Here is a 25,224-nt window from a genome sequence, read left to right as displayed (position 1 = left end):
CCATGCCAACCAGCTCTCCTACGTCATCTGAAAATGTGATAAGCAGCCAAAAAATGTCTAAGCCACTATTAATATTCTTAAACAAAAGTATATCCCAAGTGCAGAAACCTTCCTCCAGAATGACATTGACCCACTGACCAATCTTCTTTTGATATAGCTGTTCAGTTGCTTGCTAACCCACCTAACTACTGTCACGCAGGCTACACCCTTGCTACTCAAAGTGTGGCACGTGGACTTGTGCAACACCATGAAGCTGGTTAAAATGCAGATTCTCGGGCCCCACTGCAGACCTCCAGAATCAGAATCTGCATTTTAACAAGAGGCTCAGGGGATTCACTGCACAATCAAGTTTGAGAAGCATGGATATTGGTTCTTCACCTTAACAACACGCACACACACACACACACACACACACACACAATTTTGCCACATGTAGTAGTCCCCATTTATCTGAGGATTTGCTTTTTGCAGTTTCAGTTACTGGCAGTCAACCACAGTCCAGAAGCAGATGATCCTTCTCCGGACGTATTGTCATGTCAATAGCAACCTAACGCTATGTCACAATGCCTACATCATTCACTTCACTCCATCTCATCAAATAGGCATCTTATCAGCTCACATCATCACAAGGGTGAGTACCATATAATAAGATATTTTGAGAGAGAGAGAGAGAGAGATCACATTCATGTAACCTTTATGACACTATATTGTTATAATTGTTCTATTTTATTATTAGATATGTTAACCTTTTACTGTATCTAATTTATAAATTATTTTTTTATCACAGGCATGTATATATAGGAAGAAACATAGCATATATGGGTCCGGTACTATCCACAGTTTCAGGCATCCACTGGGGGCCTTTGAACATAAAGGGGGACCTTTATCCTTTGTACCTTTAATGAGTTGATACAGACATGCCCCTTATCTAAAAGTCAGGCACTTTTGTGGAAATAAGAAATACAGTAGTTTGATGTGTCTCTTTCTTGCTGAATCTGTGCAAGCTCGTATTGATCGCTATTGATAAACTATTTTAATGAAAAGAAATATTGCCTGGGCTTAACACCAAATTGCCAGAACTACAGATTAGAGTACCTTTCTTTTCTTTTTTTTTTTTTTTTTTTTTTTTTGACTTTTGGAAAATTGGGATCACATTTGCCCTTCTTGAGTCTTTCAAAAACCACCCCAAATATTCTTCCAACACATTCTTCACACTTCCTTAAAGATGGCAAAGGGGTTCAGCGATTTCATTTGCAAGTGTTTTCGGTATTCTGGAACTCATCCAGGTTAGGTCATTCAAGCTAATTTAGAGCATCTAGGTCACTGGATTTCAACCCTGGCTGCACATTAGAATCACCTGAATCATTAGAATCACAGCTTTAAAACTACCTGTGCTTGGGCCCCGTCACAGGCCAATTGAATCCACATCTTGGGGGGGGGGGGGGGAGAGAGTATCAGCAGGGTATTGCTTTTTTAAGCACCCCCAGGTGATTCTAGTGTGCCAGCAGAGGTAAAAGCCATTGAAAAGAGGACTGAGGTTTTTAAAAATCTAATTCCCAGGGTGCAGAGAATCAGAATCTCTGGTCGAGGCTCAAGCATCAATAGTTGTAAGCCCCCCAGATGATCCTTGGGTGCAGCGGGACAGAGAACCACTGAGCTGGGTGAGCCCAATAAGCTCTTCTCCCCTAATTGAGTGCCTTTCCTGATGTCAGAATTTGTCCCATCCTTCTTTCCTGTCTGAAGGGAATTCCCCTTGATGAAGGAATTCAAAACGAAACAGAAGTTCCTGATGCCTTTCACAGAGTTTGTTTTTCAGTTTTATCTTGGCTTTTCTTTATTTCCTCCTCAGTAGTGTGAAATGTTCTTTAAAAATATTTTTTTTAATTTTTTTTAACATTTATTTATTTTTGAGACAGAGACAGAGCATGAACGGGGGAGGGTCAGAGAGAGGGAGACACAGAATCTGAAACAGGCTCCAGTCTCTGAGCTGTCAGCACAGAGCCCGACGCGGGGCTCGAACTCACAGACCGTGAGATCGTGACCTGAGCCGAAGTCGGCCGCTTAACTGACTGAGCCACCCAGGCGCCCCTTAAAAATATTTTTTAATGTTTATTTATTTTTGAGAGAGGGAGACAGAGTGTGAACAGGGGAGGGGCAGAGAGAGGGAGACACAGAATCCAAAGCAGGCTTTAGGCTCCGAGCTGTCAGCACAGAGCCCAACGCAGGGCTCGAACTCACAGACTGTGAGATCGTGACCTGAGCCGAAGTCGGATGCTTAACCGAATGAACCACCAAGGCGCCCCTGAAATATTCTTGATTTGACCAGCTTGTCCCTAAGAAAACACTGCCCAGTCCTCGTGAAGCCTATCATGTCCCTAGTTTAAGAATCTAGAAACATTTATGGAGTAAGCCATTTGCATTCCGTCACCTTAGTGCAATATCCTTCCCAGACTTTTCCCCACACCTGCAGGACAGTTATGATTGACACCATTAGGCAGATGAAGAAACTGAGGCTCAGAAAAACTAAGTGACTTGCTCAGAACTATACAGCCATTAGGTGGCCGAACTAGGATTTGAATCCATGGCTCTTTGGCTCTAAAAATCATACTCTTTTTCATTATGGCACAGTTCCTCCCACGTTTTTTGGGGTTTTTTGTTTTTTGGTTTTTTTGCTCCTCACAATTCTATTTTTAATTAAAATCTTAGGTGCATAAATTTTCCAGTATACTAAATTCTTATCACAGATAAACCAGACCAGGCATGGAATATCTATCACTGATTCCTAGAGAAGTTGTATTAGCATGACCTGGAAGCAGGCAATCTATTCCTTTCTCTAAGTCATAACTACAAGAGCGGACCATGATATCTTCAAATGTTTGCACGAGTTTTTAAGCCGTGGGTGCTTATAGATCTGTTTTCATTATAGATCTATTTCCAACGTGTTTTCTAACTTGTTAAATAGTATTTTTAAAATACCATAATTCCTTGCAATCCTCTCCCCAAAAAGTAGAAATCTAAATCCACATATCTCACCTATTAACTAAAATCTTATTTCTAAGATTTAGGTATAAGGTGGCTAAGTGGTCTCCATTTTCAAGGAAGAGAAAACATAAAATTGGTTTGACTTGTATTTGAGGGATTTAGATTAAATATGAGGAAGTTGTTTATTATGTTAAGTATGGGGAAAAGTAAGTTTACCTGTCCACCTCTAATGGGCTTTTTCAGTGAAATCAGGACTTCATGAAAAGTGGAGAGAGGAGGAATAACATTCTACTTCTTTAGGGATGGTTTATTTTGCACTGACAGTTCTGGGCTGTTTGAGATGCATTAGGACAAGTTGGAGGAATCCTAGCCTGCAACCTAGAGAGAGGCAAAGGTGATCATTTCTTCTAAGATAATTCTCATTGTAGTATTTCAGGACTAGAGTAAGGTGTCAGAAATGGGAAGTGAGGGACATGTCTGCCTTTTAAAAGTTAAAATGCCAGAGAAATACATTCTGGATCGGAGAACGTAGGGTCAAAGTCACGTCAAGAAGACAAGGCTAGCAAGGTTCCACTAGAACTTATTTTCATGTAATTTCTGTTCTTCATCCTTTCTGCTGCCTGGAATGGGTTGAAATGGATGGAGCTCTCTCAGTTATATTGGATCATGAGATGGCATTGAGAATAGAAGCCACTTTGATGAATATAGCAAATAAAAAATAGAGGGTCTATTCCAGACCAGAAACTGTTCTCCATCTGAGGCAGATATTATGCATTCTTCTGTTATATGCACCCCAATCTAGTCCACTAATAGATTCACATTTTGGTAAGCTCTTGAGCCTTCTTAGCCCAGGGCCCCATGGAAAGCAAGGAGTAGAGATCCATTCAAAGAAAAAGTACATAAAACCAGTTCAGGAAAAATATATAGTAGCCAGATCAGCTCAGTAACTGAGGGTGTTACTGAACTGAAAATATTCTGTTAACCAGCTCAAAGATGGTAGTATCGCCCTTTCCTGACCAGAAGAAAATGATTTTAAATCTTACTGGATTTTGGTCCACGTTCCTGGAGGAAGCCTAAGGGAGGCTGAGTGAAGGCACCAGGGGAGCAACTGCTGTCTAAAAAGCTCCACTGCAAGCAGGCTAATTGCCCCCTCTATAGATGTAAAGATTCAGGACTCAATTCAGAGTGTTGTTCAGATCCCAGTACTGACTGAAGTAGTGAGGTCTCTCGGCGTCACCTTAAGAGCTAACCTTCTGGCAAGGGCAGCGTAAGAATCTTTAATTACTCTTTTCTTTAACTGATATCAGCTGCTCTGTCCATTTGATACAACCTGCACTGAATGGAGACTCGTGCATTTAGTCTTCTCCTGGCCGTGGGGCTTGCTTAATTATTCTTGGCATCCAGTTTATCACCTTAGAGCCTTCCTCATGAAAGACATCATTCACACCTCAGAGAAAGGAGCTCTTTATAATATGGCATTTTCTGGAGAAGATTTCACCTACCAAATGGGAAAATACAGCTTGTCAGCCAGACTGGTGGAACATTTTTCATGCTCTGAAAGTTTTCTTCCAGCTACTCAGCAGGCTGTGTTCTGGGCCATTTTCAAGATCTACTGAGAGCCAGTGACTGCTTGTGCCCACAGACTGGGCTGCCACTCAGCCCTCCTGGTAACACTTCTGTGCTTGAGTCCTCTTCAGAAATACCGTGTTGCTTTAGGAGGAGCAATGAACTGCTCTGGGTTCAGATTCTGACTCTGTCCCTCACCTTGAAGTGGCCCGGGATGACACCTTTGGGCAAGTCAGTTAATTTCTCAGGGCCTCAGTCCACTTATTTGTAAAATAAGTGGTTAAAGTATTAATGCTTTCAGCTTAAAATACTGTAATTTTGTGGGTTTTCTTATTGGGAATAGAAAAATGAAAACATTTTGCTCCGCATGAGCAATTACTTTTTATTGCTGAAATAAAACACATACTTTGCCAAAAGCACAAATGTATATTAGCAGAAAGGTTAAAATGTAAATTTCCATATTCTCACCACTGTTCGTATTTTATATTTTTCCTACATACTTTAAAAAAATTTTTTTAATGTTTTTAATTTATTTTTGAGAGACAGAGAGAGAGAGAGAGAGAGAGAGAGAGAGAGAGAGACAGAGCATGAGCAGGGAAGGGGCAGAAAGAGAAGGAGACACAGAATCCGAAGCAGGCTCCAGGCTGTGAGCTGTCAGCACAGAGCCCGACGCAGGGCTTGAACTTGTGAACCACGAGACCATGACCTGAGCTGAAGTTGGATGCTTAACCAACTGAGCCACTTAGGTGCCCCTCCTACAGACTTTTAAATAAGCATAAACATGCTAGAGATCTTTTTGCAAAAATATCACATCCAATCACCTGTTCTGTGGTCTGCTTTTTCACTGAACACGATATTCAAAACATTTCTCTGTGTCAAATATGTATGTATATATATATACATATATATATATATATATGTATATATATATATACACACACACAAACACACACATCATCATGTTAATGATCACACAGAATTCTCAGAATGTAGCACAATTTGTTTAACTAAACTTCTGTTTTTTGCTATTGTAAATATTGCTGTATTGAAATCCATATATGTATAGTTGACCCTGAATAATGCAGGAGTTAGGGGCATCAACTCCTTGCCCAAAATCCACATATTGTTTTTGGCCCCCTAAAACTTAATTACTAATAGCCTGCTGTTGACTGGAAGCCTACTGGTAATGTAGACTGTTGATTAACACATATTTGTATTATATGTACTAGATGTATTCTTACAATAAAGTAAGCTAGAGGAAAAGTGTTATTAAGAAAATTGTAAGGGCTAGAAAGTACATTTATAGTATTGTAGTTATTGAAAAAAAAACCCACATGTAAGTGGATCCATGCAGTTTAAACCTATATTGTTCAGTGGTCAACTGCACATCTCGTGTAATGTCTTTTTCCTTCAGATAATTCCTAGAAATGAAGTTCCTGAGTTTGACAATACCCTTCTTTTAAGGATTTTATACATGTTCCAAGTCGTCCTTGAGTAAGTTGTATGAATTTACTTTCCTCAAATGTAAGAATGCCTTTCCCCATCCTCTCTCTCATTCCTTTTATTGCTTGTTTTTCTGATAGGTATATCCTATTCCTTTTAATTTTTCATTCTTTGGCAAAAAGTGGGATTTGTTCTTTCTGTGTATTTTTCTTGGAGATTTGTGTATTTTCCCTAGAAAACGGTCTATGTCCTATGTCCACTTTTTTCTGTTGGGACTATGTCTGGGGTCTCTTGTATAGGCATAGCTGCTGCCACCTTAACATAGAAGATGGATGAGACATGACAGGTGAATGGGCGAAGAGGGAGGGAGTCCCCAAGGAAGGCAGGCAAACCCATGTGCTCCCACATGGCCCCTGGCACTCCCAGCCCCTAGGTAACATGCTGCAGACACACAGAGGAGGGAGGTGTCAAATCGGTACCCCTGTGGATGTGAGGGAAAGGAAGGAGCCCTTAGGTGACTACCTAAACCTTGGTTGTCACAGTAGGGTCAGGACACAGGGCGATTCAGAGCAGTCCAGGAGCCATCACGTAGAAAAAGTGACTAGGACACAATGAGTGATAGATGGGGAGGAGGAGGTACACAAAATGTCCAGCTGCATTCAATATCCACCACATATTTATGCTTTAGTTATTTGATAAATATTTGAGTATTTACAATGAGCCAGGAACTCCACTTGCCAAAATAAATTAATACACTACAGGGGCGCCTGGGTGGCTCAGTCTGTTAAGCATCCAACTCTGAATTTTGATTCAGGTCATGATCTTATGGTTTGTGAGATCAGGCCCCACGTCAGGCTCTGCACTGGCAGTACAGAGCCTGCTTGGGAGTCTCTCTCTCCCTCTCCTGCCCCCGCTTGTGCTGCTCTCTCAAAATAAACAAACATTTAAAAATAAACAAACTACAATAATATTGTTACCTATATAACTGTTTTTTGTTTCTTCAAAAGGATTCCATTTTTAGCATTCAGCAGCAGACTAGGGAGTATTTATTTCATTTGAAACAGAATGCGTAGTCAGAACACTAAATGGGATGGGATCTGAATGGATGAGTTGAATACTTCTCCAAGTGATGTGTTGTTTTGATAGAACCTTGTGACTAGACAGGACCTGGAGATGACATGACGATTTGCAACGATGCCTTAAATGGTTTCCTTGGGGCTGGGAAAGTGCTAGAACGCTTGGTCAGCCAACTCACCATATGGGAATATGTTTTCACAAAAGGCAAACTATTAACAGACTGTTTTGAGTAGTAGTGGATGGGACTAGCAATGGTAGTGGAACGTCTATCAGTTTTTACGATAAATGTATATTACAATATTTTGTGACGATCTCCAGACTATTGACATGAGAGAAATGGAAACTTCTGAATATGACCCTGTGGTAGCTGGTCAGTAATTCACTACAGTTGACTCAGAGAAGATTTCAGACTCGGTAGAATTCAGCTGCTCTTCCTTGCCTCTCCCCAAAATATCACACCCTGGTGCAATAAAAAATCAGGACTTCAGCCATGTGGATTCTCTCAAAGGTAAGAGGTAGCACAGTAAATAAGTCCCTCCTTCTTTATTACTTGCTCATTTTGGGTGTGTCTTCATAATTTTTCGAGGCAGTTTCCATTTTCACCCTGGGTGTATCACTTGCCCAGCCAGTTTTTCCTCTCTGTGAGTTTTGTTCCATTGGAGCAGAGGCTAAATACCACAACTTGCAGCTTCCAGGCAAGGAGGTGGGGGTCAGGAGTAGATTTTGCAGTATCTCTAGAAATCTTCCAAATAATAGCCATTCAGGAACATAGACCTTAGTTTCAGTGGTTCAGGAGAATTCATTTGGAGTAGAGAAAACTCATTGGCTGGTGGCAGTGATTCAAGCTGCTCGCTTCACAAAGAATATTGCCAGAGCCAAATTCTTTGCCAGTTATGGAGGTCAGAGGTGAGGCAACTGTGCTTACAGGGCAAAGCTCTTTTACGGATCCCCTTGGCTTTCTGCTTTCTTCTTTATAGCTGATTAACACCCAATGGCCATTTCTTTAAAAAAGAAAAATTCAATTTCTTGGTTTAATTAACTTCCCTAACACAGTATTCACCACAGTCTGCCGGGATTCAGACACTGACGAGACTTCGTCATATCTGATTTCAGTTCGAGGTAATTCATTGCTGTAGCTCACTAAATTCCAAATACTGTCCCAGGGCTTGTGTGGTCAAAAGGAGGCCTGAACTTAACCCTCGGCTGGCACATGTGAGGATTTTTACATGCTGAGTTAGTGTATCCACTGTAGGTGCTTTTTGGAGAGCCCGAAACTTTTTGCCTTGGTTTGACATTTTGCCTTAACTTCATGGTCACAGTCTTAAGATCAGTCTTCCATCCTTTTTCCATGCATTCGCTGATGGCATGGGTTTTGTTATCGTTAATTTTAACATGGCATGGAGTACTTCTTACTGCCTCATTCTCTGAACGATCAATAAATAAGTGTTTATGGAGAATCCAGAGAGCATGGTTTACTTTATACATTTACCAAGTATCTGCAGGTTTAGAGAATTCTATTTGCTTTTATTCTTTTATTACAGCTGTAAAGCATTATATGGTAGAAGCAATAAAGTATAATGGTTAAGTGCATGAATGCGAAGCCAAATTGCCTGAGTTCAAATCTAGCTCTGAAATGTCACAACTGGGCAAGTTAACTGATGACTCTGTGCCTCAGCTTCCTCATATGTAAAATCAAGATAATAATAGTATCTAATTTGGGGATTGTTAGGTAGTAAATTAATTAAGAAATGTGAGGCAGTTAGGGGTGCCTGGGTGGCTCAGTCGGTGAAGCATCCGACTTCAGCTCAGGTCATGATCTCACAGCTCGTGAGTTCGAGCCCGGCATCGGGCTCTGTGCTGACCGCTCAGGGCCTGGAGCCTGCTTTGGATTCTGTGTCTCCCTCTCTCTCGGCCCCACCCCCACTCACACTCTGTCTCTCTTTCAAAAAAAAATTACAAAAAAATTTAAAAATAAATAAAAACAAAAAAATTGAAGAAAAAGCAAAAGAATTGAAGAAATGTAAAGCAATTAGAACAATGCTTCGGCTCATCATAAGTTCTCACAATTCCACTCATAGTGAACAGTTATTAGAGGATATCACTACTGAAAGATCATTATTATTTCACTGAGGAATTACGAATTGTCTACAACTAGCAGTCTTGTCAACCGTCTTTCATCTATTACCTATATTGTGCAATGCATGGTGGGTGATGAAGCCACAGAGGTGAATCCTACATAAGCTCTACCCTTGAATTAATTGGGAATTTGACACATTCATCACAATTGAGTGATGATTTGTTGCATGAAGTCGCCTAGTTGCGCCAGCCTGGCTATTGACTGAGTTAGGACCCCATGCAGCACAAGATAGTAGGAAGTATCTCAGCGTTCTGACATCCAACTCATTATTTCCTCTAAGGCTTTCTGAATTATCTCACCTCTGTTGTTGATCTCTGCTCCTGGAAAAAGCCCGGACCTAAGAAAGGAAACAATCCCCAGGGACCTTTAAGGAGCACCTTGAAGAAGGTGTTAGTGCATGTTACCTATTCTAAGACGCACATTTTTTCCCGCCGTTTTATTCCTCTGAAATCAGGTGCAGCAAAGACGCATTGCCAGCGCCATTGCCTCTGTGTGCAAAAATGTGGTCTTAGGTGCTTGGCTGTCCCTTCCCTTGAGTTATGTGCATTGTCAGTACCACAGGACTTGAGGCTTATTGTTAAAACATCTTCAAAATGATCATAATGTGACATGGACTAAATGAAAACCTACTACACATACAGGAAGGCACAGAAACACCGCTGTAATATGTGACTAAAAAAGAAATGGCTGCGCTCGCTTCGGCAGCACATACACTAAAATTGAAACGATACAGAGAAGATGAGCACGGCCCCTGTGCAAGGACGACACACAAATTCGTGAAGCATTCCAGCTGTAAAAAAAAATAATGACAAGTAAGTCTGAAAGTGAGCTTTCGTTACACATAAAATAAAATTCTAAGTGCTCAGAGCACATGGGCCGTAAGTTAGTTGGCAGCATTTTCTTGTTTCTTCATAACGGTTCATTTTATACTTGAGATATCCTTAGATTTGATGACATGTACATCTTAAAGCTCAAGAAAGAAGATTATAAAGTAGCTACCTTGAAATTTCCCACAGCATTCCAGACTTTCAAATTTTGGCAGAACCAAATTCTACCTGCATTCATATTTAGTTTTTAAACTCATCTCATTTTTTTCAACTGAGATACATTTTTTTAATGATTTTATTTTTCTAAGCTTATCAATTTTGAGAGAGCACAAGTGGGGGAGGGGCAGAGAGGAAGAATTTCAAGCAGGCTCTGTCAGCACAGAGCCTGATGCAAGGCTTGAACTCATGAAACTGTGAGATCATGACCTGAGCCAAAAGCAAGAGCCGGCTGCTTAACCAACTGAGCCACCCAGGGACCCCTAAACATGTTCATTTTGAAAGAAAAAGTCCACTTGTGAAATGAAGGTTTTGCCGTGCTAGTTGAATGGTTTAAATATGAATTACAATTAATCTGTAACTATTAAGCTGAAAAAACATGTTTGACCATTTATCATGTAAAGTCATCTTACTGGTGAGCCTGGCTGGCTCAGTTGGTGGAGCATGCAACTCTTGTTCTTGGGTTGTGAGTTCAAGCCCCACGCTGGGTGTAGAGGTCACTTAACAGTAAAATCTTTAAAAATAAATAAATAAAATCGCCTTACAGTAGAATGCAGGCATGTGTATAATCCCTTGGGAAACCCCACATCTAGGTGAGGTTCCACCTGCTCAGATGTGTCACTTCCTTCCAGCCACGGAGCTTTTCCCACTATTTCCAGACTATTTGCATTTGCTTTAAAGAAATTCACACTGAAAAATCCTTCCCAAACTGAATTCAGAGAGCTACCATCAATTTAGTGTTTGACTTCTCAGCACTCATTAATTTTCCTGTTTGTTTTGGTCACTAAAGGATGGAAAGTTCGATGCCCTACTTTGGCTGGGACGACTGACCCTCTAAGGTTGCTGGACACTTTATCATGAATTCTTACTGACATTTTGATACAATAATTGTGGAATGTTGGGAGAGGGGTCTGATTTTAGCCTAGGGAGATCATTTTCAAGATCAGTACTTGTCCTTCATTTACTTTCAATTTGTAAACCCAGTCATACATCTCCTTTGACTCAATAGAGCATCACTTTCACATATGGCCAGGACTCTTGTATCAACAAGATGAGGAAATTCTGTTTATCAGCAAGTGATGCTTTCCCCACTTTGCACTTCCTACTAATTATGGCTGTTAATTTTTCAGGGTCCTATCACAAAGAGCAGTTCATTAACTTTAATTATTTTTGAAATTCATTGGCTCCAATACAGAGTGAAGCTGGCAGATGCCAGAGGGTTAGAGTTGCAGAAATTAATTAACAAAGAGTGGAAGCTCTTATTAGCTGATGCTTTTTGCTATCTTCCTTTTTTTCTGATTTAACCACTTCAGAGTGGGTCTCAGGCCCTTCAAACTGGAGGCAGGGGAAAGGTTAGAGGTGAACGTTCAAGACACAGGAAATCGAAATCGCAGGCCTTGGCCAGGAGCAGAGCGCTTGTCTTGTTCTGCATTATTTCCCAACTGTATCACTATCAGGTCTGGATTTAGAAAATCCACAGATTAGCTGGTTCCCAAATCACTTCCAACTGGTGTCCATGTTTATAGTTGATTCCAGAGAGCAATTGACACTTAAAACTTCGACTGGAATCCCTCTGCATGGCAACCTGTTAAAATTTGATTTCAGTGGCCCGTGGAAGTCCTTTCCTCTGTATAGTTATGGCACTTTGCTGGTATTCTTTAAACATTAAGCCAGTTGGAATTATTGCTGTAGATTCCACTGGTAAGTCCATGTCTGTTCCAACTTCTCTTTTTAAAAGTATCTTCCTGATGTGGAAAAGTAGTGCTCTCCAGCATTGCTAGAGGCAGTATAAATTGGTACAATCTTTCTTACTTTCTTTACAGTCTTTCTGGAAAACAAGATAGCCATAGCCATAAGATGTCATCAAGTGCACATACAATTTGACCAGGATTTCCACAAGTATTTTGTCCAAGGAAATAGTGAGAAATGTGGGAAAGGTTTATCAACAAGGAAGTTCATTGCACAATTAATTATATTAGTGAAATATTAGAAAAATCTAAACATCCCCACCCCTTGAATATTACACAGCCAGCAGAAGTGACATCATAAAATATTTGATACAGGAAAATGTTTATCTTGTGAAGTTAAAGAACCATGTCACATGGGAATGCAAGCTGGTGCAGCCGCTCTGGAAAACAGTATGGAGGTTCCTCAAAAAACTAAAAATAGAACTACCCTACGACCCAGCAATTGCACTACTAGGCATTTGTCCACAGGATACAGGCGTGCTGTTTCGAAGGGACACATGCACCCCCGTTTATAGCAGCACTATCAACAACAGCCAAAGTATGGAAAGAGCCCAAATGTCCACTGATGGATGAATGGATAAAGAAGATGTGGTCTATATATACAATGGAGTATTACTTGGCAATCAAAAAGAATGAAATCTTGCCATTTGCAACTACGTGGATGGAACTGGAGGGTATTATGCTAAGTGAAATTAGAGAAAGACAAAAATCATATGACTTCACTCATATGAGGACTTTAAGAGACAAAACAGATGAACATAAGGGAAGGGAAACAAAAATAATATAAAAACAAGGAGGGGGACAAAACAGAAGAGACTCATAATATGGAGAACAAACCGAGGGTTACGGGAGGGGTTGTGGGAGGGCGGATGGGCTAAATGGGTAAGGGGCACTAAGGAACCTACTCCTGAAATCATTGTTGCACTATATGCTAACTAATTGGGATGTAAATTTAAAAAAATAAAAAATAAAATTAAAAAAAAAGAAAAGACAAAGAGCTTGTGATGAAGGAAACCCAGCAAGCAATACATGCAAAAAATGAAAATTTCATCAGCCACTCTCAACAATATGTCAGTGAAATAAATGGCAGAATGTTTAAAATTTCTTAAAAAGTAGCCATTAGAATATATTCAGATAAAATATGTGTTTGTCCTGTGTGTACTTTCCAAAATAGTTCAATATATTATTTGTCTCTTTAAAGTCTCCGTATTTAATGATACTATTGTGTAAATTCATTCGTTATCAAGAAATTTCTTTTCCAGCTAAAAAAATAAATTGTATTTACCTTAAATTTTCATGATCTCCCAAATGATAAATGGTTAATGTTACTGGTAATCCTTATTAGGAAAGAAAACCAAACCAAAGATTTTTTTTTAAGTGTTGGGATAACTCAAAGTTAAGATGATAACAGTTGATAATTTTCAGCTTTTGCATGGATTGTTCTTCAGTTCATACTACTGACTTTTTTCTCCTTGTATTTTTCTTCCGCCTTAAAAAAGAAATAAGCTATACTGATATATTCAAATTCTTTGTAAAAATGAAAGCTATAAAACCAGGTAGACTGAGGCTTTAACGCCTTAAATATCACACCTCATCTCTTCTTTTTGTGAAACGCCTCTGCCCTCACATAAAATCAGTGGGTGAGTTGCTAAAGGTCACCAGCCAACTGGTAACAACTGTCAAATTCTATACCCAGCCCCCTCGTTCCATCAACTAGATGACACTGCCTCCCCCAAAACAAGAAAGTTGTTAAAAGTTCTCAATAAAAATGGAAATATACAAGCTAAAAAAAAAAGAACCATGTCACAGAACTATATAGTATTATTCTAACTTGAATACTTGTATATTGTTATAACAGTTTATGAGGGGCAGAACTACAGTGCATTTTTATTTTCATCCTTATATGTTTATGTATTTTTCAAATTTTCTACATTGGACAACCACCACTCTTATGATCAGAGAAGGAACATGAAAGGCTTTAAAAAAGAAAGAAAAGAAAGAAAACACCTCCTTGAGACATAGCACAGTTGTTGAAATTTATCAAAATCAAGGCCTTATTCTTCCTGAAAGTTCAGGAAGAAGGAAACTATGATCTGCTAAGGGCTTGTCCTGTATTAGGCACTGTGCTAGGGCCTTTTTACATATATTCTTCCACTTATCATCACAATAGTCTCGTAAGGTATGTTCTTAGCCTTATGGATGAACATGCAAAGACTCAAGAGACTTAAGTAGCTTAACTTACCTCAGTTCAAATAACTATTAAATGACAGAGTCAGAATTCAGAGTCAGGTGTTTTCATTTGTTTATTCATCGGCTTATTCATATATATATACACACACATATGTAATCATTAGGATGGCTAAATAGTTCTGGCATATAAAAAATAGAGAATAATATAACAAACAGAATAACATTAAAAATATCCATAGTTTCCACTTCCAGCTTAAGAAATTAAATATTTCAGATATACAGGATGATGCCTGTGTATTTGTCCCCAATTCCATTCTGTTTTCTTCCATTGAGAAGTAACTATTATCTTGAACATGGAGTTTATTATTCCTATGCAAGTTATTTTTCCTTTGCTGTATATGTTGGTATCCCTAAACTAGACTAAATCAGTTACTGTCCAGTCAGGAAAATAGAAACCACTCTATGTGTTACACACAAAGGGAGATTTAATAGTGAGAATTACAAAGGTATAGAAAGGGCTGGAGAAGCATATGGGATAGCGTTTAGTTTCATCCACTTGCCCCCCACCCCCAGATCCGCTCTCCATGTTTCTTTGTGCTCAGAAAACTGAGCTGTACTGTCTCACTGTACTCTCTTGATCTCTGACTTCCGGTTGGTTTTGGCCTGTGGGAAGTACTGGTGAGAGGTAGAGGGGAAGAGGAGAATGGGATCAGAGTAGCTATTCACTTGGTTTCCTTCTCATTGGGTTGTTACAGGTTGGCACTGCTGCTGCTAAAATAGCCCCCGATACTACTGAAATGCCCATTTTCAGTCACCTCCTCCTTTTGCTGGTGCTGCCATTGCTGGAAACACACAACCTGCACAGACAGAAAAGTGACTTCTCCCTTTCTTCTGTTTTTTAGTCTCCTGTCAATGCTTTGCCCTGGCAAAACCTCACCGGAGCCTGTGACATGCGGTTCACAGGTTGCCGACCCCTTGCCATCCAGAAGAGTTCCCAGAAAGGCTCGCAGTGGGGTTGAAAGCCAACAGTACACAACCAGCACAAGCGCATGGTATTGTTTGCATTTTTAAAACTCTAAACAGTGTCATGCTATACATATCCTTGCTTTTTTTGTTTAGCCTTATACTTTTGAGATCTATCCGTGCTGATACATGTGGCCCTAGTTTATTCATTTTAAGTGCAGTGTTGTATTCGGTGATGGTATTTCTGCAAGGGAACTAGTAAGGATAGAAACGTGGACATTACTGGCATTGGAACAAAAGAAATCTAAAGATAGCATATGGCAAACTACATACAGTATTAAAATTAAAGGAAAATATTTCTAAAAGCTTTTCATTCCTTCATTCAACACAGATGCCTCAAGCTTCTACCATGCCCTAGGCATTGTGCTTGGCACAAAGGACAGAAAGCTGAATATGACCTCCTCCCCGTTCTCTGGTTGTTGATGCATAGACAGTTAGATACACAGTTTTCATCAAGGTAATAAGTACTATGATAGAGTTATGACTAGGATGCTAGAGAGGCACAGAGCTTGACAAATAGAAAAAACCTACAGAGCAATTTCAGTTATATAGATTTAAATTTTCTAAACAAGTAAAATAGTGTATTGCAAATGTAACTCAGCGGTAAATTCACAAAATGATACCACGACCACAAAGATTTATTCCAAGAATGCAAAACGCATAAAAATTTAAAAAAAATTTTTTAACTTAAAAACATTTAAAAAATTTTTTTAAACTTATAAACATAATAAGTTACATAGAAAAGGGTAAAATGGGTAAAATGGAAATATGTCAAAAAGTAACTTGAAAAAATTCTGCAGCTTCTCCTAATACAAATTTGAAGTGGGATTAGCAGGATTCCATCTCACCCATGATAAAGATTAGTTAGCAAAAACTAAAAACAAACATCATATTAAATAAATTGTTTACTACATTTCCATGTAAAGCAGAAATAAGATGCCACTGGCAATCATCTTGTTTCAGAAGTCTTAGACAGTACAGCAGGTTTTTTTAAAAAATTAAAATCAGGCATTGTAACAAGTATCAAATTGTGAGCTGCGACATTGCTATTAAAATAGAAAATGTCTATGTGATATTATTAAAGAAAGGAAAAGGGAAAGCAAACTGCAGAGTCCTGGTATAATGTGACTTTGTGTGGGGGCGGCAAGTGGGGGGAGGAAAAGAACAAGCAAGTGTTTGTACATAGGTGTGTATCAGTTTATATTTGGCAAGGAAAGAAGTGGAACTATACGTACCAAGCTCAACATTGGTTATCTCAGAGGAGTAGAGTTCGAGAGCAAGAGTTAGTGGACTTTTTATTATTTTAATTATATATCTTTGTATCATTTTAAAGTAAGCACGTGTCACTTTTATCATATAAAAATCTAGTAAACAGGATTTTTAGTCAGATGGTCAAGGAAGGCTTCCTGTAGTGATGCTTGAGCTCAGTTTGAAAGATGAGCAGTGTTCACTAAAGAAAGAGGGGTCTTCTCAGCAGGAAACATTGGGAGCAAAGATGGTGCCTGTGAGTCATCTCCATCATCGCCAGGTTCTGGCATTTATGGGTTTCCATGTGGGACAGCCAGTCCTAACAAAACAGTAGTGATCAAATTCAGCAAATTCTGTTCCCCTTTAGAAGGAAGGGACTAAAGTTACCCTCCCCAAAGAAGTTGATGGCCTGACAACATTCCTTTATGATCAAACATTCTCTTTATGATCGAAGAGAAACGCTAAGTACTTCCACTATCTCAGTGTGCTGATCAGTCTCAAGGATCCAAAGCCTGAGTTAAGTTGTATGTAAGTGTGTGCAGGGGGTGTTCAGGGTTAGAGATGACGGGAGCACTTCTATTCTTCCCCACCAACTAGATCATTCTTGCCTTTCATGCCTTTATTATTTTTCTTCCTTTACCATTACCTCTATCCCCAGCTTTTCCCTCACTCTCCCCCAGTTGCTGTGTGGCTGCACCATGAACATTTCCACCGGAGGTGGTCAAGCAATCCCTTTGCCCTGCAGTGATGTCATCAAGCCATGTACCAGGAAGAGCCTCCCTTGGGTGGGGCTTCCCCTCCTCAAGATACACACCTGGTGGGGAGAACTCGTTGTAGAATTCCAAGTTCAGTTCCCAGAGAGGTTAACAGCAAAGACACAATAGATCCTTAAGCAGCTCTTACCCTATTCTTGGCCCTGCCCTGGCTAACCCAGGGTCTACCACATCAGCACCTCCATAGATCTGTAACTGGGGTACAGGGGTGCAAGAGATCCTGGCTCCAGGGGTCCCAAACGGACCAGGTTCGGCCACTTGCTGCTGACAAGATCCAAGATAAGTGGTGGTGAAACCAGACAGGCATTTATTTCAGCGAGGCCAGCACCAGGAAGACTTTGCAAAGACAGTCTCCAAAGTGCTGAAAATATCTTCTAGGTTTATATAAAGAAAATGTGGGACAAAGGTCAGTGTGTACATAACATAGATGTAGGCAGTAAAAGTCGGGTTGATCATTGTCTTGGGGTCAGTCACGTCAGGTCAGGTCAGGTCGGTTGTTATTGCTTAAGGGGTAGTTTTGGTTCCCATATGGGATGCTTAGCTGTGGAGTCTTTTGCCTGAGTTAAGTGATAAGCTGGAAAGAATAACTTAATCACTTAGAAAGTACAGACTGAGGTCAGAATGGAGGTAGTTGAAGTCCTCTTTCAGGTACACCTTTCACCCAATATCTACCTGCTCTGACTCCACTGGACATCAGCAACTGTTTCCAAAAGACAAGTATCATTGATTTTAGGAAAATGTTCCCATTCATACCTATCAAAGAGCAAGTTGTTAGGGCGGACTCTTTATTGTTTGTTTGTCTGTTTGTTTTTCACTTTGACAAGCCCTTGAATGCTTTTAGAGTAATTTTGTTTTGGTTTTGCTTTATTTTGGTATATTTTTGTAAATGTATTATGAAAACACAAAGTGTTTTTTAAATAGGACAGCTGAGCTGGCACAAATGAAGACCTCAGGACGGGGACGGGTGTGCAATACCACTGTCAATCTCGCTCCATTCCCCTTGTCACCTTTTAGAAGGCAAAGCAGGCACTCACAGCTTAAGCTAGCCCCTTCCTTCCTCTAAGCCCAAACTCCTAGGATATACTGATCCTATACCCCTAACATGGCACAGAGGGAAGACCGCACTCTTTCATTGGAAGAATCAGATATATTTAGAAAGAATACATGTCCTTGGTTATAATATATTCTCTTCAAAGGATATACTAGCATGAGAACTCATCTATTTTCTCTACCTGAACTGAACTGTCTCATTGAAAGAAATTTTCCTCCAAAATAGGGCTGAAGAAGCACTTCCTGGCTGACTGATAGAGACACATCCCCAGAAACAGAGTGTAGGGCAATGGTGGGGGTGTCCTAAGGAACATGATATCCTTGGCTAATGCTGGAAGGTGCTGGCTGGGGACACAAACTCCCTGGGGGTGTGGACCCTCCTGTCCCTACTTGGACAACTCTGACCCTCAAAGCCTGCTTGATTGGTTAGACAATTAGTTGGTTGAATGCAGAGCACTCAGAGTCAGAGGGAGACCCTTTTAGGGTGCTCTGCCCTGAGGGCTCTCAGGTCTTCTTCTTCCACCCACTCACATGTCCCCCATGCCAATGTTAATCTCTTCTCTCCTCCTGCTCCCCACCCTTCCCTAGTATTCTAATTCTTCACCTCATTACACAGAGGAATCCACCTCTCCCAAGTCCTTCCCCAACCCATACACCCAAACTCATCCTGATTTGGGAAGTCACAGAAGCATTACCCAACCTCTTATAGAGAGAGACCCATTATATATAGAAATACATTTGGCTTGTTTTGCATCACAACCATGGTTACGTCCTCTATAAACAGTTTCTTGATTTTCTCCCATCTACTTTACTTTTTTTTAATTTTTTAATGTTTTTTTTTTTTTTTTGAGAGACAGAGACAGAGCACAAGTGGGGGAGGAGCAGAGAGAGAGAGAGACACACAGAATCTGAAGCAGGCTCCAGGTTCTGAGCTGTCAGCACAGAGCCCGACAGGAGGCTTGAACCCACGAACTGTGAGATCATGACCTGAGCTGAAGTCAGACACTTTAACCTACTGAGCCACCCAGGCACCCCAAGAATTTAAATTTTCTAATAAAACAATAAATTTCAGTCAAAAAAGTCCAACTGTTATAAAAGATATTCCTGTGCAGTTAGATTCATATAAGATGGAAATACGTATGCTTGTGGCCAAGCTGACACTTTAATCAAGAATTATAATTAATTCCCTTCACCCACTTCCATGTCCTGGCAAGGACTAATGTTTTCTGTCCCTATAATTTTGCTTTACCTAGAATGACCTATACATAGACCCTACATAGCATGTTGCTTTTATGTTTGGCTTCTTTCACTTAACATAATACTTTTGAGTATTATGTTTTAACAGTAGTTTGTTCCTTTTTATTTCTGAGTGATATTCCATTGTTTAGATGCACCACAATTTGTTTAGTGATTTATCAGTTGATGGACATTGTGTTGTTTTCCGTCTTTTTTTTTTTTTTTAAAGAGAGAGCAAGTGCACACAAGCAGGGGAGAGGGGCAGAGGGAGAGAGAGAGAGAGAGAGATTGAGAGTGAGAGAGACTCTTAAGCAGACTCCACACTAAATGCAGAGCCTGACATGAGGCTTCATCCCACAACCCTGGGATTATGACCTGAGCCAAAATCAAAAGTCGGGCATTCAACAGACTGAGCCACCCAGGAGCCCCTGGGTTGTTTCCAGTCTTGATGATTATAAATAAAGCTTTTGTAAACATTTGTGTTTAGGTTTTGTATGAACATTTTGTCTAGGCATTCATCTTCTGTAAATATCTAGGAGTGAGATCACTGGATGTGTGGTGTTTAACTTCTCTCTACTCTATAAATTTAACAAGATCCCAATAAAAACTGAGACTTTTTTTTTAACTAGGCAAATTGATTTGTCTAGTTCAGGGGTCCGCAAACTATCGACTGTGGGCCAAGTCCAGTGCATGCTGCTTTTGTGAACAAAGTTTCATTGGAACACAGCCACACCCACTCATTTACTTATTGTTAATTGCTGTCTTCACTGTATACAATGGCAGAGTTAAGTAATTGCTATAGAGATGTAGGGGCTGCAAAGCCTAAAATATTTGCTATCTGCTCTTTTACAGAAAAAGTTTGCCAATCCTTGATTAATTTTGAAAGCACATGACAGGTTTGATTTCACAGCTCCACAGCTGGAAAGCAATTTGACTAAGGATGACTATCTCACCCATGTGTGATTTAAGTATCATGAGGGAAAAAGAATTTGTCTTCACATGAAACAGCTATCTCCTTAGGTTATTTCCAGGGGGAAATGAGGAATAATGTGTTATCAACCCCTTGTAAGTCCCTGAAAGCCCCTTGACACACTGTGATATTTACACAGAGACTGTCAACAATCACCCCAACACCACTGTCCACATTGTGCTTTAACGACATGATTTACATTGTCCCATGATCAAGAGTAGGGGCATGGAGAAATAAATTTGCCTGGGAAGGCAAGATTGATTCCTCTCTATCACCCAGGACCATGCAGAAGTCCACCAACCTCTTCTGTGTTCTGAGGGAGTAATTCGGTACAACTCCTAAGTTTCCATCTCTCTACAATATCAAGGGAAAAAAAACCCATCAGGGAAGTAAAGCAGGTATCATAAAGTCAATATTGTTCTAACTGCACTACTCACTGGCACTACTTACCAGCACCTTTTATCTTCAAAGGATCCACAGGTAATAATTAACCTGAGCACTCGTTCCTTAAAATTAGAGACCCGCAAAGTTGCAGGAAAGACTCACTGCTAGGAGGCAGATGAAAGAAATAGACCTGGGAATTCTTTTACCTACAAAAGCAAAACCAAACAACAACAACAAAACAGGCTACCTTGAGAAATAGAGGTTTTAGTTAAAAACTACATGTGGTAATAAAGGTGATGGAAACCTCAAAGAAATGCCAGGGCATTACTACATTTAGGGCCTTAGCACTGAGTTTGTTTGCTGGAAAGATCATACCCAGCTCTAGAGATTCTCTTTGACAAAAGTGCCAAGACAATTCAGTGGAGAAAGGACAGTCATTTCACCATACCATGCTGGGACATTTGGATGTCCAGACACACACAAAAAGTGGGCCTCAAAATACACCTCATGTAACTCAAAATGGATCATAGACCTAAATGTAAAATGTAAAACTATAAAACTTTTAGAAAACATAGCAGAAAATTTGTGTGACCTCGGGTTTGGTGATAAGTTTTTAGATATAATGCCAAAAGTGCAATACATAAAAAAAAGTGCTAAATTGGACTTTATAAAAATGAAAAATGTCTGTGGTTGACAAGAGAATGAAAAGACAAGCCAAAACCTGAGTGTAAGTCACATTTTTGGTAGGGATTCACATCCAGATCTTTATTCTTATAAAGACCGCTTAAAACTCAACAGTATGAAAAGAAATAATTTTAAAATGGACAAAATATATGAACAGACACTTTGCCAAGGAAGATATATGGATGGTATGTAAGTATATGAAAAGATATTCAATAGCATTTGTCATTAGGGAAATGCAAATTTAAACCATAACAAGATGCTACTACATAACTAATAGAATGTTTAAAATCCCCAAACTGACAATACCAGATGCCGGTGAGAATGCAGAACAACAGGAATGCATGTTCATAGCCAGTGAGAATGCAAAGTAGTGCAGACCCCTTGGAAGACAGTATCAGATTCTTATCAAGTTCAACAGAAATCTACCATACAATCCAGCAAACCCACGCCTAGGTATTTACCCGTGAAAATTCATGTTCTCACAAAATCTATATGTGAAAGCTTATAGCACTTTTATTGATACTTGTCAAAAACTGGGAGCAATCAAGATGCCCTTTAAGTAAATGGAAAACAAATTAGGGTACATCCGTAGAATGGGATACTATTCAGTAATAAAAAGGAATGACCTACAGACACACACACAGCATGCATGACTCTTAAATGGATTTTGCTAAGTGAACGAAGCCAGACCAAAGGTCTACGCAATGTATAATTCCATTCATATGATATTCTGGGAAAGGCAAAACTATAACATTGGAAAACCAATTAGTGGTTGCCAGAGGTTAAAAGAAGGGGAAGTGGTGTATCACCCAAAGAAATTTTTAGGGAGATGGAAATGTTCTGTATGGTAATACGATGGTAGACGCATGCATTTGTAAAAACCTATAGAACTGTACATCATAAAGAGTGAATTACGATGTATGCAAATCAGAAGAAAATCACACCATAATGTCAGGGAATCCTAGGATGGAATGTCGACTGGAGCTAATGAATCTAACTTATTGTACAGGTGAAGATTGTATATATCTGACATACATATCATTTATCTTCATAGATCACACTGAAGAGGGTAGGGAAGTAAAATGGAGCTGACCTAAATGACTTTGGAAAATGGTGTTTTGACTGGAAATCATAAAGCTAAAGAGAGAAAACTATATAAATATGGCACGCTAGTTGATAAATTTGCTTCTTATAGGAGTAAATATTAACAATTCTCAAACGATTTCATATGTATAGTGAAGTTGAAAAAATAAGTACATAAATGGTAGATAATGAGAGCTAGGTCTCTCACTGTCAGACAAAGAAGTTACAAATAAGCAGAGGGAAAGTGCTAAAATGAATCCTGTGGGGCTCAATTAGAGTCAGAGACGGTGTGGCCTCATATTCAGTTTAATATAGACACAGATAGACATAGAAATAATTATAGATATTTAATTATCTTAACTGTATTAAATACTTATAGATCAATATATTTTCATGTTTCCTAGCTCTGTCTGAGGAGAACGTCTAGAAGCAGTGACACTTCAATAGCAAGGAACACACCCAGAGCCCGGATCTTGGTTTTTAAATATCATTCTCCAATTAAAGGAAGCTGGACTTGGAGGAATGGGCTGATTCTAGGGGTAAAACAGAAAAAACACAAGATAAGACTGGAACATTCTGCAATACCAGAAAGTACAGAAATACTCAATGTGTTGTGTGTTTGCACAACAATATGAATGTACTTAATATCACTGAGCAGTACACTTAGAAATGGTTAAGACGATAGACTTTATGTTATGTGTATTTTATCACATATAAAAAGCAAGGGATACAGGAGTACTGATGCATAGGGGCACTTGTACCCCAATGCTGATAGCAGCACTCTCAACAATAGCCAAATTGTGGAAAGAGCCTAAATGTCCATCAACTGACGAATGGATAAAGAAATTGTGGTTTATATACACAATGGAATACTACGTGGCAATGAGAAAGAATGAAATATGGCCCTTTGTAGCAACGTGGATGGAACTGGAGAGTGTGATGCTAAGTGAAATAAGCCATACAGAGAAAGACAGATACCATATGGTTTCACTCTTATGTGGATCCTGAGAAACTTAACAGAAACCCATGGGGGAGGGGAAGGAAAAAAAAAAAAAAAAAACAGGTTAGAGTGGGAGAGAGCCAAAGCATAAGAGACTCTTAAAAACTGAGAACAGGGGCGCCTGGGTGGCTCGGTTGGTTAAGCGTCCAACTTCAGCTCAGGTCATGATCTCACGGTCCGTGAGTTCGAGCCCCGCGTCAGCCTCTGTGCTGACCGCTCAGAGCCTGGAGCCTGTTTCAGATTCTGTGTCTCCCTCTCTCTCTGCCCCTCCCCTGTTCATGCTCTGTCTCTCTCTGTCTCAAAAATAAATAAACGTTAAAAATTAAAAAAAAAAACCTGAGAACAAACTGAGGGTTGATGGGGGGTGGGAGGGAGGGGAGGGTGGGTGATGGGTATTGAGGAGGGCACCTTTTGGGATGAGCACTGGGTGTTGTATGGAAACCAATTTGACAATAAATTTCATATATTGAAAAAAAAAAAAAAAACAGGAGAGCCTGCCAAAGGGACACCGAAGCTGAACTGAAAGTGGTCTCGGTGGGCAAAGCTGCAACAATTTGAACAAAATACATCTTTCTGCATTCCTATCAGTATTGAATAATGAAGTACTAGATGATAAAGTACAAAATAAGTATATGTGAGTCCATACTGATATAAATGTAATGATTAAATAAATAGGAGAGAAGAGGCAAAATTTCTTACAGAAGAATTCCGAAGTGTATCTTTGGATACTCTCCTCCAGGAGGTGGAACTTGAGGATGAGCTAGATTTAGTGACTTGTTTCCAGGGGAAAGGGAAAAATAGTAATTTTACTATTAAGTCGGACAGCACCTTAACAAAGTGATCAAGGGTAACATCAACAGTAATGAGTCATGTTACTGGCATGAACTGCTGATATAATGAAAAGGGCACCTCGCCTCTATGGGATTCCTCCCCCAAACCTACAAGCCCCGTCTAATCATGATAAAAACATTAGACACACTTAAACACAGGTATATTCTGCAAAATACCTGACCAGTGCTCTTTGAAAGTATCTAGGTCCTGAAAATCAGGAGAGTCTGAGACACTGCACAAACCAAAGAAGACTAAGGAGATAGGGCAACTAACTGTGATATAGGATCCTGAATTGCATCCTGGAACAGAAAAACATTAGTGGAAAAATTTAAGAAATTTAAATAAAGTTTAGAACTTAGTTAACAGTAAGTTTCAGATGTTGGTCCTTGATTTTGACAAATGTACCATGGTTATGTGAGATGCTGACAATAGGAGAAACTGAGTAAAAGGCATATGGGAACTCTCTATACTATCTGCAACTTTTCTGTAAGTCCAAAAAAAAATTTTTTGTTAAAAAAAAAACTAAATAGGGGTGCCTGGGTGGCTCTGTCAGTTAAGCGTCCGACTTCAGCTCAGGTCATGATCTCGCGGTTCGTGAGTTCAAGCCCCGCGTCGGGCTCTGTGCTGACAGCTTAGAGCCTGGAGCCTGTTTCAGATTCTGTGTCTCCCTCTCTCTCTCTCTCTCTCTCTCTCTCTGACCCTCCCCCGTTCATGCTCTGTCTCTCTCTGTCTCAAAAATAAATAAACGTTAAAAAA

The 25,224-nt window shown here is 39.7% G+C and overlaps 1 long non-coding RNA gene and 1 other non-coding gene across 2 annotated transcripts; both read left to right on the top strand.

Moving 5' to 3' along the window:
- The first annotated feature begins 474 nt into the window (after nucleotides 1–474).
- LOC132673036 (uncharacterized) lies at nucleotides 475–23,321 on the top strand. Its single transcript, XR_009607847.3, has 6 exons — nucleotides 475–631; nucleotides 5,963–6,042; nucleotides 7,387–7,576; nucleotides 9,847–10,017; nucleotides 15,089–15,238; nucleotides 23,042–23,321. It is a non-coding gene; the product is annotated as an uncharacterized LOC132673036 (long non-coding RNA).
- On the top strand, nucleotides 9,895–10,001 carry LOC132673978 (U6 spliceosomal RNA). Its single transcript, XR_009608309.1, has one exon. It is a non-coding gene; the product is annotated as a U6 spliceosomal RNA (small nuclear RNA).
- Nucleotides 23,322–25,224: the final 1,903 nt, after the last annotated feature.

This window comes from Panthera onca, chromosome C1, assembly GCF_046562875.1.
Source record: "Panthera onca isolate mPanOnc1 chromosome C1, mPanOnc1 haplotype 2, whole genome shotgun sequence".
Classification (NCBI taxonomy): Eukaryota; Metazoa; Chordata; class Mammalia; order Carnivora; family Felidae; genus Panthera; species Panthera onca.
Note: the sequence above shows the minus strand (reverse complement) of the source record. Positions and strands in the feature narration are given on the sequence as shown.